The sequence below is a fragment of the Coffea arabica genome, chromosome 11e, assembly GCF_036785885.1.
Source record: "Coffea arabica cultivar ET-39 chromosome 11e, Coffea Arabica ET-39 HiFi, whole genome shotgun sequence".
NCBI lineage: Eukaryota > Viridiplantae > Streptophyta > Magnoliopsida > Gentianales > Rubiaceae > Coffea > Coffea arabica.
Genome location: NC_092331.1, coordinates 44,239,446 through 44,255,812, shown reverse-complemented (window position 1 = coordinate 44,255,812; position 16,367 = coordinate 44,239,446). Strand labels below are relative to the sequence as shown.

The 16,367-nt window shown below is 30.4% G+C and overlaps 1 long non-coding RNA gene across 1 annotated transcript; it reads left to right on the top strand.

The window, feature by feature from the left end:
• Window positions 1-3,993: 3,993 nt before the first annotated feature.
• On the top strand, window positions 3,994-5,048 carry LOC113717653 (uncharacterized). The gene is made up of 2 exons (XR_003454453.2): window positions 3,994-4,663; window positions 4,836-5,048. It is a non-coding gene; the product is annotated as an uncharacterized lncRNA (long non-coding RNA).
• Window positions 5,049-16,367: the final 11,319 nt, after the last annotated feature.

Here is a 16,367-nt window from a genome sequence, read left to right as displayed (position 1 = left end):
TATTATCTACAAGAGTACTTATACTCTCTTAACACTTCCTCTCAAGTTGGAGCATATATATCATAAGCACCCAACTTGTTACAAATATATTTTACCCTAGAGCCCCCTAAACTTTTGGTAAACAAATCAGCCAATTGATCTATAGATGGTACATGAGATGTCTTGATGACTCCATCAAGCAATTTCTCTCGAATGAAATGACAATCAACTTCAATACGTTTTGTTCTTTCATTAAATACCGAGTTAGACGCAATATGAACAGCCGCCTGATTATTACACACTAAATTCATAGGTTGTTTATGCTCAAATCCAATTTCAAGTAACATGTTCTTCAACCAAATCAACTCACACGTAGTGTGAGCCATAACGCGGTATTCAAATTCTGCACTTGATCTGGAGAAAATTGTTTGCTTCTTACTCTTGCATGACACAAAATTACCACCAATAAACATACAATATCCTATGGTTGATCTTCAATCTGAGGCAAAACCAGCCCAATCTACATCACTGTATCCTTCAATATCAGTGTGTTCATGATTTTGATACAGTAACCCTTTTTCAAGAGCACTCTTAAGATACCTGAGAATTCGTATAATAGCATTCTAATGACTGGTACGAGGGGTCTCAAGAAATTGACTTACGACACTCATTGCAAACGAAATGTCAAGTCTCATTACAGTGAGATAATTTAATTTACCTACAAGTCTTCAATATTGCCCAGGATCATCTAGTAATGCACATTGATCTCCTACTAATTTCACATTAGGATCCATAGGAGTACCCACAAGTCGGCAACTTAACATTCCAACTTCACTTAACATATCGAGTACATATTTTCTTTGATATAAATAAATCCCATATTTAGACTGAAATATTTCAATATCCAGAAAATATTGTAAATGACCTAAATCTTTTATCTAAAAGTTTGCCTGCAGATTGGATTTAAATTTCTGGATCCTCACAACATCATCACCTGTAATCACAATATCATCCATATAAACAACTAATAAAATTTTACCAGCATTAGAATGTCGATAAAATACAGAATGATCTACTCGACATCTTGTCAAACCGAACTCCATGACAACACTACTAAACCGACCAAACCAAGTCCTAGGAGACTATTTCAATCCATATAAGGATTTTTTCAGATGACAAACCAATCGCGAATTCTCCCCCTGAATAACAAACCTAGAAGGTTGTTCCATATATACCTCTTCTTCCAAATCTCCATGTAAAAACGCATTTTTCACATTCAACTGATGTAATGGCCAATTATAAGTTGTTGCCAAAGAGATAAGAAGACGAACAGAGGTAATCTTTGTAACAGGAGAAAATGTCTCTAAGTAGTTTATTCCATACACCTGAGTAAATCCTTTAGTTACAAGACGAGTCTTCAATCTAGCAATAAAATCATTAGGCTGTACTTTTATAATGTACACCCATTTACAATCAACAACAGGCTTACCAGAAGGAATTGGGACAAGATCCCAAGTATCATTTTGCTCCAAAGCAAACATCTCTTCTTGCATAGCTAATCTCCAACCAGGATGATTGAGAGCATGGGTAATAGATTTAGGAATGAACATAGAATCAAGTGAAGCAACAAAAGATCAATATGACAGAGAGAGATGAGAATAAGAAACAAAATTAGAAATAAGATGAGAAGTACAATGCCTCTTACCTTTGCGTAAAGCAATAGGAAGATCTAACTAATTGGAGGGCGTCATATCTGGATTTGAAGATTGAGAGGTAATTGGTGAAGTGCGTGACATATCAGGAGTTTTCTCAACTATGGAATGACGAGAATAAACTTGAAAATTAGGACGAGATAACCGATTTGTGGAATTTGTTGGACTGTATAAAGGAGGAGGAAAAGAGAAACACTGTTCTAACTCACAAGGCATACATTGTTTCATAAAATAAGGAGCGGATTCAAAGCAAGTAATATCAACATAAGTGAAAAATCGATTTAAAACTTGACTGTAACATCTATGCCTTTTTTACGCTCATGCGTATCCTAAGAAAATACACTTAATAGTATGATGATCTAATTTATCCACCACAGGAGCAAGCTGGTGAACAAAACACACACATCCAAAAATACGATGAGGTAATTTAAACACAGGTTCATAAGAAAAAAGAATAGAGTGAGGTAATTCGCCTCCAAACCCTAGGACTTTAGCTCTGATACCATGAAAATATATATTTTGAAAGAAAAACATCTAGCACACACATTATGAGTGCCTAACTAGTATTTATAGTAGTACAAACCTAACAAACTATTTATAAGAATATCCTTACTAATTTATTATCTACAAGAATACTTACATTCTCTCAACACCTACTATAGCCACCTGAACCTGCCACCATCCCTCCTCTCTCTCTCTCTCTCTCTCTCTCTCTCTCTCTCTCTCTCTCTCTCTCTCTCTCTCTCTCTCTCTCTCCTCAGGAGAGGTCGAGGGAAGGGGGACGGGGTGAGAGGGTGGCTGGGAAAAGAAGGAGGATGAGGAGAAAGAAAAAAGGGAAGAAGGAGAGGGAAAAAAAAGAGGGGAAAGGTGGAGTGGTTATTGACGGTAATGGTGATTGGCAGCCGGTGATGAGGATGTGGGAAGCAAGAAAAAGAACGGAAAATGGGGAAAATAAAGAAAAAGAAGAGGAAAAAAGAAAATAAAAAAATTTTCTCCAAATCCTCAAGTACACAAAAGTTTTTCAATAAATTATATAGTAAGTTCTGGCAAAATTTTATACAAATACTCAAAAAGTACACCATCCAAACGAACCCAATATCATTTAGCCAAATAGCATTAAGATAAGATGGAAGATGACCTTTTTTTAATGAGATAATCATATTCTCGTGAGGATTGTGAGTTGGAGAGACAACTCGAATCTGACCTATTTGACTAATTTACAATGTGACTAAGATTCACCTGAATTAGAGTTGGGCTAAGTTTGAGTATTTAACAAGGAGCCCAATTTAAATTCTGATTTGAGTTTGAACAAACTATACTCAAGTCCCGATAGAACCTAACCCATTTTAAAATTTCAACAAATATAACTCAGATGTTTAATATTAGCCTATGTTTAAAATGAGTAAAATTTTATCAAATAACTGTGCTTGTTTTCAGCAATAATTTTATATTGTTGCACCAATTTTTCTTTACAGTAACTATATAAACTTATTTTATTTTAATTTTATTTTGGTTAAAAACAAAAAAAACCCCTGTGGTGTACCTAATACACAGAAAAATCCCTTATGGTTTCAAAATATACAAAATGATACCTCTTGTTTTGAACTAAATTGTAAACTAACAGAATTCATTAAATTTAATGAAAATGACGGTTTCTGCCATTAAACTTACCGGATTCCATTAAATTTACCATTAAGTTTATCAGATTCTGTTAAGTTTACCAGATTCCGTTAAATTTAACGAATTTTGTTAGTTTACAATTTAGTTCAAAACATGAGATATCGTTTTATATGTTTTGAAACTACGAGAGGCTTTTCTGTGTATTAGATTTAACCCATTTTATTTTTATATAAAATAAAAACATATGCTTTCATCAAAATTCAGGCTGTCTATATCTCAGTCCGAGGCTCGGATGCTAATTTGAGATTCGTCTGGTTCGTGCTTGGGACGACAAAAATGGCTTCTTATTTGGGCCAAGCTTGGGCTTTCAAAGCCTAGCTCATAAGGCCCTATTGAAAGCCTAATTCTCATGTTGAGAGGTTTCTTCTTTTCTATGTTGGGCAAATAACACTTTGTCCCCCTGAATTATAGAGGTAGACACCAAAATTCTAATAAATTATTTTATTATTTATTTATTTTTATTTTTATTTTTATTTTTTATTTTTTATTTTTTATTTTTTATTTATTTCTATTTTTATTTTTCTAAGAAAAATCATTTTGTGCTTCTCTTTCTTCGATTTTTATTTGATTGGTTTTTGCAGAAAAATCAAAAGGAAAAGATGGAAATGAAAAATCAAATTTTGTAAAGAAAAAAAAAAAGGAGCAAAAATGCAGCTTTCTTTTTCGTCACTTCAGACAGCTATGTCCTTTTTGGAGCTTCTCAAATTCGTTTTGGCTCCTCATTTCCTTGCCTCCCAAGTCTGGTCAGTACAAGACACATCACCAATCAAATTCTTATCAATACTAGCTATCAAAAAGATCCAATGAACTCAAGAACATCCACATACCCCCTTCCCCTTTGAATCTGAACCCTCCCTCTTAGGTTTAGGTTTTCTGTTCCATTTAAATAGTTAAATACGCAGCTTTTAGGAGAGGAGGTAAGGAAAAACAACAGAAAGAAAAAGAGCAGAAAAGAGAGAATGGGGAAAGAGAAAAATATAGCAGAAATTTTTCCGAAAAATTTCTTGAGCAAGGGCTGATGATCCAGTCAGCTTCTTGACCCTATTCTGATCTCTTTAGAGCTTCTCCTAAGCAAGTGTTTGTTTCTGGGTAATCTATGATTGTTGGAGAGAAAATTTGGTGTTGAATTTTTTTTTGGAAAAAACTGCTGCAACATCTTCGGATTGAGGTCTGAACTTGCTGCTTTCACCATCCTTAAAGAACTGCAGCAAAAAGTTCTTTCTTCGTTTTTAGCAATTTAGGTGATCGTTTAAAGTTTTTCCCACATTAATTCAGTCCCCAACCATTTATAGGTAATGATAGCTTCCCTTATTAATTCATTTAACGCTTTTCATGAAAATTTTGAACTATTACATGAGTTTTCTCTTTCATGAATGTGGTTCTTAATTTTTTATTTTATTTTATTTTTTTTATGATTCGTGATGCTTTGAAAAACTAGTTTTGATGACTCGAATTTGCCAACAGGTTTGAAGATGGTCTGATGTTTGATGATTTGATGAATCGGCCGAGCTTTCGATGGACCCATTCTTGGATCCACCAGAAGCTAGCCTCGTTCTTTCTTTTCTTGCATTTTCCGTTGGTTTCCTTCCTCTGTTTGATCTTCAATAGCTTGATGTCTGCAGTTGGGCTGTATTAATCAAAATGGGTTGCAGCTTATGCTGGGTTTGAGGTTGAAAATTGCTGGGTTTTGTTTGGGTTTGTGACATGGGTTTGGGTATTCAAGCCCAATCTCTTTTTTGGTTGGAACAATGGAAATAATGTGGGCAAAATTCGCTGGGCCAAAGTGTTCGGCCTAGACCAAAGCAGATAAAAAGAAAAGAAAAGGCCCATCGTTTTTTTGGGGTCAAATCAGAAACGGACTTTGCAATTAAGTTCCTAAATTTTTAAATAATTTCATTTTGATCCAAAAATTTTGGATTTTTTCAATTAGGTCCTTAATTTAGTTACATTTTGGTCCCTAAACTTCATTTTTTTATCTTGATCTTGATCTTTTTAAGAATTATACATTCACCCAAAAACTTTTCAATTTTTGCAATTAAGTCCCTAATGGTTTTGATTTCTTAAGTATAATTGTTTACCTTCTTTAATTGTTAATCATACTTCATTTAGATGCATTTAATTGGTGAATTTTAGGAATTTTATGTTTATTCATATTTCTTTGGAATAGAGTGAATTTTGCTACATGTTTACATTTTTTTTAAAATTGTTAATTAAATTGGTTCCTTGACTATTTTGTTAATTTTGGAGTATAAATAAGGCAAACTCTACTTCATTTAGCCACTATTTCAAGGGAGGTACTTTCTATTATTATTTTAAGTTTTTTATGTGCTTCTATGTGTTTCATGTGTGATTGCATATTTTGAGTGCTTTTTCCTTTATTTACCCATTTCATTCACTTTAAGTTTTAATTTGTTGTATTTAATTTTTTATAATTATTTGGGAGGTATTTAAATGCTAAATTGTAATAGATAGGTGTCCAAGAAATGTATTTAGTTAGGCCATGTAATAGATAGATTTTATTTTTACCAAAAATGTAATTAATTAGATAAATGTAATAGATAAATTTATTAATTCCAAAAATTCCCTTCTAGACCATAGTTAAGGCTTCAAATGTAATAGCTAGTTTTTATTTGCTTGCATGCTTGTGTGTTTGTGTGCCTATGTGTTTATTCGCTTTCTTTAAGGTTTTGCATCTAGATATTATGCCTAGGTGTTATGTGTTCTATATGTTTTATGTGTTTTTTTACTTTAATTATACTTTATATACTTTATTTATTTATAATAAATACATGACGTCACCGTACTAGTCCAATGTTAATTGTGGCATTCCTCCCCAATTTTTCACTAGTCCAATGCCAATGAGAACTTATAGAAATGAACTAGTCCAACGCTAGACCCTTTAGCCAATTTTCGCGCTAGATTCACACTTTTGCGAGACATTTATTATATTTCATGCATTTTTTCCTATTTTTAGGTTATTTTCATTTTTGCATGACATTTTCACTACTATTATTCCCTTACCCTCTATATGTTTGGATCATATCATTTAGAATTGCATCTCATTTTAGAAAATTAGAAATAGGTTAGTACGTTTGCTTGACTAGGCTAGGAAAGTCACCCTTCAAATATGGAAAATGAACAAGTATGACTTTTTAATCTTAACACGATCTTATCCCTTCTATAAGAAGAAAAATTTGAGTCACGAATTTTAGTATCTCGTACCCGTTATGTTGCATTCTCCTTTTTTAGATCATGTATATTTATCTATATATTTTAATTTCTTTTTTGAGTCCCATCTTTTGAATTTTTCGTGAACTCTTCTAAGAATCATTTTTGGGCATCACAATTAATGTAATTTGCACCAATTAAACTTTAAAGAGACATTTCGACCCTCCAGATATCTTTTAGGTCTAGATTTGCATCTATACAGAAACATTCAAATGTGATAAACTTCATAGATTAGATTAGGAAAATTTTTGATTAAATCTTGCAATTAGCCTTGGCTAGGTTAAAAAGGTGTCTTAGGTTTGAGCCTATCAAAATTTTCCCTTCTATTTCTTCAACCGTGACTCCCAAACTCTTTTCTTTTATTTTTTTCAAAGACTTGGAGTAATCTAAAAGGGGTTTTATTTATTTTTTCATTTAAAAATATATTTTGGGTGATTTGGTACATCTAAATTCAATACCAAGTGGTGACTCCTATTTTTTCTTAAAAATCTTTTTAGACTTTATTTTGGGTCCAAACAGTCGAGAATTTTAAAATCTCATTTTAGACCCTTTTTCTTTATTTATTTTCTAATATCAAAAAATCATTTTTTTTAAACACCTTTTCTAATTTTATTTTCAGAAAATGGGGTGCGACAACACTTTATCCCCCTATTCTAGTAAATGTTAGGCACTCAAAACACTTGAAATTTTGCTTCCAACTTTGCCCTTAATATTATTCACACTTTGCCCCCTTCAACCAAAAAAAATGTATACTTTACTTTAATAATTAGCAACTCTATATATTATATATTGAACTGATTAGAAAGTTGAGTATAATTATACAACTTAAAACTAACATACTTTACACCAAAATATTTTTGATGAAAAATACCATATATCTATCTATGTATAAAGTGTGAGTAGGGTTTGTGTTAAAAAAAATATGTCATTTTTTGAATTGCCAATTTTAACCTTATCATTAAGGGCAAGATGGCCACAATATAGTTACAATTGAGAACTTAAAACCATAGTTTTCCTCTTTCCACGTCAATACAGTTGCTTTGATTTGATTTCTCCATGTTTATCTAAACCTCCATGTTAGTACCATTGTTTTCACTTTTCATTATTTATTTTTTTCCTAAAATATGTACACACATAGAGTGTGCCTCATCCACTAGTATATATAATTCTTTAAAATAAACTTTCTATATAATCACTGTACTGTCAGTATTTCCTTGCAATGTATTTTTGTAAGTTTTCTTCAAGATAGAATTAAAAACTTCTATAGTCAAAAATATATTGTAAATAATCTCATGTGCCATAGTATATTTTGAAATATGTAAAATAAACTTTCAAGTCTTTAACCTTCAAAAAAGTGTTATGTAAAATTTTAATAATTTATATCAACAAAATACATATACCCTTTCTTACTCTTGGAGCAAATATTGTAATTTAAAAATATATTTATATCTTTTAGGTTAATTAAATAAATGCACATAATTAATATTTTTTATGTTTAAACTTATATTGAGCATCATCTTTTGATGCTTAGTTTTTGACAAGTGCTTTTAAATTTTTTGTTCATAATGTTTTGTCAACATGTTTTGTTAATATCAAATTTGTTAAATTCTTATATAACTCATTTTTTTTATTCTTTGAAGTTAAATATTGTAAAGTTAATTTTAAATATTTCAAAACATATTATAGCATATGAAGTATTGATAGCACAATTTTAACTATAAATGTTTTTTATTCTATCTTGAAAAAAAACTTACAAAATTACATTGTAAAGACTTATTATAGAAAGTTTATTTTGAAGAACTATATATATATATATATATATATATGAACTTTTCATCAATAATGTTTTAGCATAAAGTATGTTAGTATTAAATATTAAAATTATATTATAACTTTGTTATACAAATTGTACATTTTGTTTTGTTTAAGGGAGGAACAAACTGTGAATAAAAAAAAAACTAAGGGCAAAGGTGGAAGAAAATTTTTCACATGTTTTGAGGGTTAAACATTTACTAGGGTAGGGAGCAAAATGTGTATTTTTTTTTTCTTCAGGGGGGCAAAGTGTGACTACCCCTATAGTTCAGGGGAGCAAAACGCAAGATGGCCTCATTTTATCGTAATTGAAAATTTTTCGCAAATAACTAGAGTTGCCGGAAATTATCCAGCACCATTTCATTTACAAAAATCTAGTAGTGGATATTACCGTTTTGACCCCAAAAAAAATCTGATAGTGAATACCACAAGGAATCAACTAAAGAGCCCGATTTGACATATTTTGCTAATGCATGAGCAACTTTATTACAATATCTTAAAACCTAAGGGACATAAGTAATTTAAATATCTAACATAGCCTCACAAACATCATCAATTACTAGACCTATAGCAAACAAGTCTACCTCCTCAAAGAGTAGGAGTTTGACAATTAACAAAGAGTCACCTTCAATTGAGAAAGCTAGAAACCTGACTAACTTAGCCAGCAAAATAGCTTCTCTTGCAAGTTGCGACTATAGCATCCACAAGATCAGCATGCATAGCACCATGAAACTGTTTAGCTAGACCTGTTGTAGAAATAATCCGAACAATGCTAATAAAATTGCAGACAAGAAAGTTTGAGGCGTGCTTAATAGCACTGTCTCATTTTCTGTAACAAAAAACGTGTGCCTGACTTTGTGTAACAAAATAAACATTAACAAAAGAATGGTCGTTAACAAAAGAACGTTGTGCCTGAATAACCACAAAGGAAGGTTAAGAGATAAGATCATCTTATCTTCTTTGTGGATTCTTGGTGGAAAGAATCAAACTCTATCAAGACTTGTAACGTAAAAAGTACAAATAATTTTTTACTTCTTGCAAAATATAACACCAGACGAAGAAATGTTAAGAGATAAAATCATCTTATCTTCTTGGTGGAAAGAGTCAAACTCTATCCAGATTTGTAACATAAAAAGTAAAAATAATTTTTTACTTCCTGCAAAATATAGTAGGAGTAAAACTATCTTAGGTCATGTTTAACGGCAGGGGATGCAGACGTAAATCCATTAGTTTGTACTAAATCAGGCCAGCTCAACTCCGCTCTCATACACCCAAGCCCACATTAGTTATCAATCTAACACAAATCTAATAAGAAACTAAGTACAATAAAATGACGAGATGTCTCTTTGGTTTTTCAATATAGGACAAAATCTTTTGAAATATTCCTTTGTTTACAATTAGACCAACTAAGAAGTCACCCATGAAGTCATAAATTACGCCTCCCACTCCATACAATTGTCCTTGCTTTGAAATAGCACAATCAAAATTTACCTTGTCTTGGCCCAAAGATGGTGCTGTCCAATGCAAAGGTTCTCTGGAATGCGCAAGATTTGGAGAGGGCAAATTTTCTTCCATAAAGAATGATAAGTAGTTGGTAGCAAAATAGACTTGGGATAAAGGGCCTCGGCTATTACCTGCTTTCTATCAAAAAAAAAAAAAAAAATTACGCAAATACATGAGACAACATGGGTCGACTTCCTCATCGTCTGCAGAAGATAAATATTTGAAAACCATATGTTTCATTATAAAATTTGACCAGCGTATTGGAAGCACCAATTAAGTCACTTAAATAATTCAACTTTTGCTAATTGGAAAAAAAAAATAAAACAATTTAGACCAAGCCAACATTTTAAAGTTCCTCGTCAACCTACACTGGCTCAAAGGACGAACTCACTTTGGTCTAGACAGCGACTTAACAATTGAATTGTTCAAGTCATCTAACTCAATAATGCCTGAGGTAGCCCATGTAAATGCCAGAATAGTTTAAACAAATGTCATTTCTAATTTTCCAATATTTCTTATGCACTTATGCATCAAATGAGGACCCATATGCAAATGAAGTATGAATTAATCTTTTTTAGATTGTCAGTGTAAACAAATTTATGTGCTTGATAACTTGACACATTACTTTCATTAATATTTGAAATTATCTATTTTCATATTGTCATAATATCATGCACCTGCTCTGGTTAACGTAAAAAACATATACACACTAACAGCTTAGAAAATATTAATAGATGATAAATACAAAGTTGCATTTTATCCTTGGAATTTGTCCACCATTAGTATTCTAGTCAAATTCCTCAATATGACCATTTCAGAGATTTATATCCAACAACCAAGTCATGTACCAGAACGTGAAGTAAATATTGTCTTTTATAAACATTACTGAATCTCAAATTTTATTTTAAAATGTTAATTATTGTCAAATGGTATAACCGTCTAGAGTAAATTAAAATTTTTATTTTATGTAGATAAAATAATAATTGATGGAAGGAACTAGTGAAAATGAAAAAACTGCAAGAAAAAAGAAACGAATAAAAACAAAATGAGAGGCAAATTAGTCATGCACTTAAAATTGAAGGACATGAGACTTTTTGTCATCTTCTACTACGTGAAAAGTGTTAAAAGTGCAACTAACCCTTGTTACCACAGGACAAACTATATAATAAAGACAAGTTGAAAAGAAACAATTGTGAGCTTTTGTTTACACTTCATAGATGGCATTTGAATTGTATTTTAAAAAAAAAAAAAACAGAGGAGGGAGGGATGGAATTTAAGAAGCAAGAAAAGAAATTTGAATTCAGAACATCTAATTTCTGAAACCAATGCCATTTGACTGCTAATACACAGTGATTGTCTTCTTAATATAGTACAATAATCCACATCTGATGATACTAAGGTGCCGTTTGATAAAACTGAATCTGAATTCTGAAGTCTGAATTCTGAAATCTGAATACTGAAACAATTAATTTGCTGAATTTTAAGTACTGAAAAAAATATATGAATGTCTGAATTTTAATGCTAAACCTATTTATGTTGTTTGATAAATATTTATAGTTGAATGCTTAATAAGTTTAATTTGACAATTTTGCCCTTATATCCTTTCATTCAAAAAAGAAATAGAATATATGATTTAATTAGTTTAAAATTGTTAGGTATGAAAATGACAATATTTATTTTTAAATCAAATTAATATAAAAGATGAAATATATTATATGAGAAGTATGGAGAAGATGTGAAAGTCATTAAAAAGGGAGAAAAGAGAAACTAAAAATCGTTAGATAAAGAATATTATGTTGTTTAATTAGATAAGAATTTTGAATATAATTAACAAATAATGGTAGATTTGGTAGATAAGATAAGGTAGTTGAAGTAATTCTATTAATTCTTATCAGAATTAAGCATTCAGTTAGGATTCTTGTGCTGAAAAAAATACACACAGGTTCAACACTGCTTAACAAGTTCAGCAAATAAATTTTCATTTATCAAACACTCAAAACATCTGAATATCTGAAAAAATTCAGATTCAACACTTTTTAATGTTTTCAAATAGACCCTAAGCCACTAAGGTACAAAAAAAAATCCAGATATAGTGATGCTGCTATCCACAATCAATGAGAAATGCCAAAAACACTGTTGGACTACTGAGAAATGCAGAGGCAGTTTAACCAGTATGATTTCAGAGTTTTACCATTCTTAGTACCTTAGGTGAATATTTCGGATAAACTATGTAGACCCTTAAAGAATCCAATGCCAATTGTAAGGTCCTATTGTCTGGCTACAATTTGTACCGCTTAAAATAGATTCCAAATTCTTGCAAAAACTGCCAATATGCATTTTTAAGTACAAGAGTACAGCTTATTAAAACCAGTTTTTAAAACCAAAAATCTGGATTGCGTCTGTAGTTTCTTTCTCTTTTTTGTTTTTTGTTTTTTTTTTGAATGAGACCGTTGCCACCAACAATAGCACTTGTGCTTGTTATTTTCAACTGTATATGCAAAATTAAGTGCGCTAGTAGATCTTTTTAGTTTACAGAATTGAAAGAAAATTATGTGCGCTCCTTGTTTTCCTCAGAGAGGTGGGCATGCGCTTTTCAAGTGAAAAGTATACTGAAATTAAATGTGAGATCAAAATGTAGCATCTTTCATATCTAAGAACTAAAAAATACAGGATTTCAAATGCAAGGGTCAAAGAAAGCTAAACGTGCAAACATGAAAGATTTTTGTGCACTTTCCAATCACAAAGACAAGCATAAAAGTATGCAATTCCTGAAATCAATCCATGCATAAGAAAGATATGCTATGGTATCATGGAATTTGTGAAACATGAATAACATTAACAACTAAATCATATTCTTGCCACCTGAGGATTAAGTAGAGGTGCATGACTATAATTTAAGCGTATTAACGGGTGTCCAATAAATACTTGAGCACCCGTTAAAAGAAATCCTTTAACAAATGTGTCAAATTCAAGAGTGTCAGAGCATGCACAACCCATATACTAATTCGGTGTGTTCTCATGTCATTACCTATTTATATATTGAATATCATTTTTTGCGTGGAGAATCTACGTAATTTTATTAGTTGACAAATTAACTGTAGCATTTTAGTCCGTAGAAAATTATCTATTTACCTATAAGACGAGTCGGTTTAGTGTGAAAGGAAATTGACTAATCATCAAGATACATAAACTTGAGTATTTTCTAAAACAGAAATTACACCAAATGTCACATAAATTGTATCAATAACAACATTTTGCTTATAATATTCATATCATGCAATAAATTTTAGATTCTGCACAATTCGATATTCATATTCACCTAAACTCTAATACTTGAAACACAATATTCCATGAGTACATTGATCATGTCAAACAGGTTAATGGCGAGGCACAATTTGTTTTGTGTATATGGAGCAATCTATACTTGAGGCTGGGTATTGGCTCCTTCAAGTTTTAAAAAGTTATATAATTGACTTAATATTTACAATATTATTAATTTTGCACCCTTCTTTTGCCCCTTTAGTTTTCTAAAATTTCTTGCTATAATTACATTGCCTTATTTAAACTTTTACAATATTTGCTTCTCAATGTACAATTTCTTTTTAAATTCTATAAACTTCTTTTGTCCACATTAATTTTTTTAGTAATTACCTTAATTAAAGAATGGACCTATTCTTTAATTAAAAAATATGTAACTTTATGGGTAAAAAAGGTTTAACCTTTTTGAATTTTGCAACACTGTAACGTTCATTATAAATCTAAAAAATATATAAAAAAAAAATTACGTGAAGAAAGTTACAATCCCTCCCACCTTACCACCCAATTTAACCCTCTCCCCTCCTCGAATAAGAAAAAATTAAAGAACATGAATTATAGCAGAAAAATAAGACTTTTATTATATTATTTGCTGATAAAAAAAGAAAGTGATACTAATTTTATGAGAGAATACCTCACATTTTAAATAAAATAAAAAGTAAATAGTTTTCTTAATGGAATTGGAATGGAAAAGGAAAAATGTCCCAATTTTGTCAATAAATTGGTAAATATAATGTGTGAATTAACCTGTTCTACACAGTCAATGTATTTAATGTCAGATTTAGATGCAGATCACATTACTTTAATTTGAATTTGAACATCAAATTTTACATATAGAAGATGTATGTAGACCTACTAATGTATACTCTAACAGTATAATAAAGATATACCTATAATATATGGATACACATATATATGATATATCTATAATATAAAAGCGAGAGTTGGGTTATGAACATTGAAATTTTGGTCAGGCGGTTATCACGTAATTTTCAGCAACTTTGAGGGCAATTGTCAAGTGATTATTTGGTAATTATGGGCAACTTTGTTGGCTTTTCTAATGATTTTTTTGTACGCTATTGGCTTTGCAATTACTGCTTCTGTATCGAAGCTTTTTGGTTCGGTAAGTAAATTCCTTAGAAGTTCGTTGATCCTCGGTGTCTCAGTACACCTTTGTAAATCACAACTTGAGCCTTTGCTCATATATTGTATTTTCTCTATTCGTAGAAATAAATTAATCTATCGTTTCTGGAAAAAAAAAAAAGTAAATTCCTTAGAAATGCTGAATTCTTGATGGATTGGTTAATAATGGAAAATAGTAAGGTAAGTAAAATGATTTCCAGAAAGATAGTTCTTATATTTTGGATTATCGATTTGCCAAGGAAAATATGTAGCAATACATAAATCAATCTTGAATTCACTTTATTTGTTTTCATTTCTCAAATGTCACAATTCAGTAGAACATAATTTGTCTCTCAATCTTTAACCAAAATTGTCTTCACAATTTCACTGTCATCTTCAAACCCACTTGTTTTTTATGCTCATAAAAGCATTTAAAAGAAAAAAGGGGTTGCCCAATATCTAAATATATAAAAGGGAGAGTTGGATAATGAATAATTTCATTTTGGTCAAGCGGTTATGCTGTAATTCTTGAGCCAGAGGGAAAAAATAACAAGTCCAACATTGTCATCATATAAGTAAGCAAAATCGTTTAAGATGCCATAGGTTTCAACTAAAAATGGTTTCTAATTCTATAGTTTTTTCAAACGTACAATTAGAAGGATATATATTAGTCTATATATACATATTTAGTCTATATAATTATTGGAAAAATTTTAATTCCCTTATTTTTATTATTATACTTTTCATTCTATAAATATATAATATTCTATAAACATGAGCTTACTTTTGTCTTCTATGTGTGCTAGATTATGAGTCTATTTCCTTTTTAAAAGAATAATTAGTTTGTTATTTTACTAATATATCCATGTTTAGTGTATATATAATTATTACAAAGTTTTTAACATATTTGTTTTTTCTAATGGCTCTAAATTGCTATAAATTGAAAAGCGATGTTGTGTGCTAATCTTTTTGTATTATTTATTTAAACATGTAACATTAATTAGATTATTTCTTACATTTGAAAATTAAAGCACTCTAAATTTGAAAAATAATGTAATAATACATGTCTTTTACTGTGGATTAATGATCTAATATTAATGGAAAAATAAATAGGCCTATATTTATTGAACTTAGTGAGTAATAGAGATATACATATCTAACAATATAAAAGGAAAAGTTGCCCTATGCATAGTATTTTTTTTGTCAAGCGGTTATCCTGCAATTGTTATTGGATGTTAGGGCCATTTTCATCAATTGTCTGTTTGTTTCTTAACAACTGCTATAGTTTTGGTGCATTTATCGGACATGTTGACTGAATTCATAATTAATGGTGTAAAAAGTGAAACCTATGAAGGTTGATTTTTTGTGGTTAATTATTTGCTTTTGAAATGTTCTGGAAATGCAAAATTACCTAGGAAATAATTGATAAATTGTTGTTGGTTTTAGTGACTTTAAAAATGGCTTTTATTACTGTGACATGAAATAAAATTGATAAATGTTCTGTAAATGCACAATTATTGAGGAAACAATTAATAAATTATTGTTGGCTTGACATGGAATAAAATTGTTAAGTGCTCTGTAAATGCACAATTATTAAGGAAACAATTAATAAACTATTGTTGGCTTTAGTAACTTTAAAAAATGGGTTTTATTACTGTGACATGTGGTGATTAATTTTTAGCAATGTCAAGTTCTATGGTTCAAGTGCTTAATTGACTTTCGGGATCCCCTATTTTTTGTGTCAACAATGATTAATACTCTTTGGAAATGATTCACTTTACAATTTTCTAATTATCCTAATCCAAATGCAAAATAACCTTATACAATTTTCTAATTTATCCTCATGCATTCTATATATTATTGTTTTCATGCATTCTATATTTTTCATAACAGTTAACATTTAACAAAAATTATAATTTTCTAATGATCCGCATGAATTAAATAATAACAGAGATATATACTAATAAACTCATACAACAAAAAATAATTAACACGGGAAATATTAATCTCCCTGCG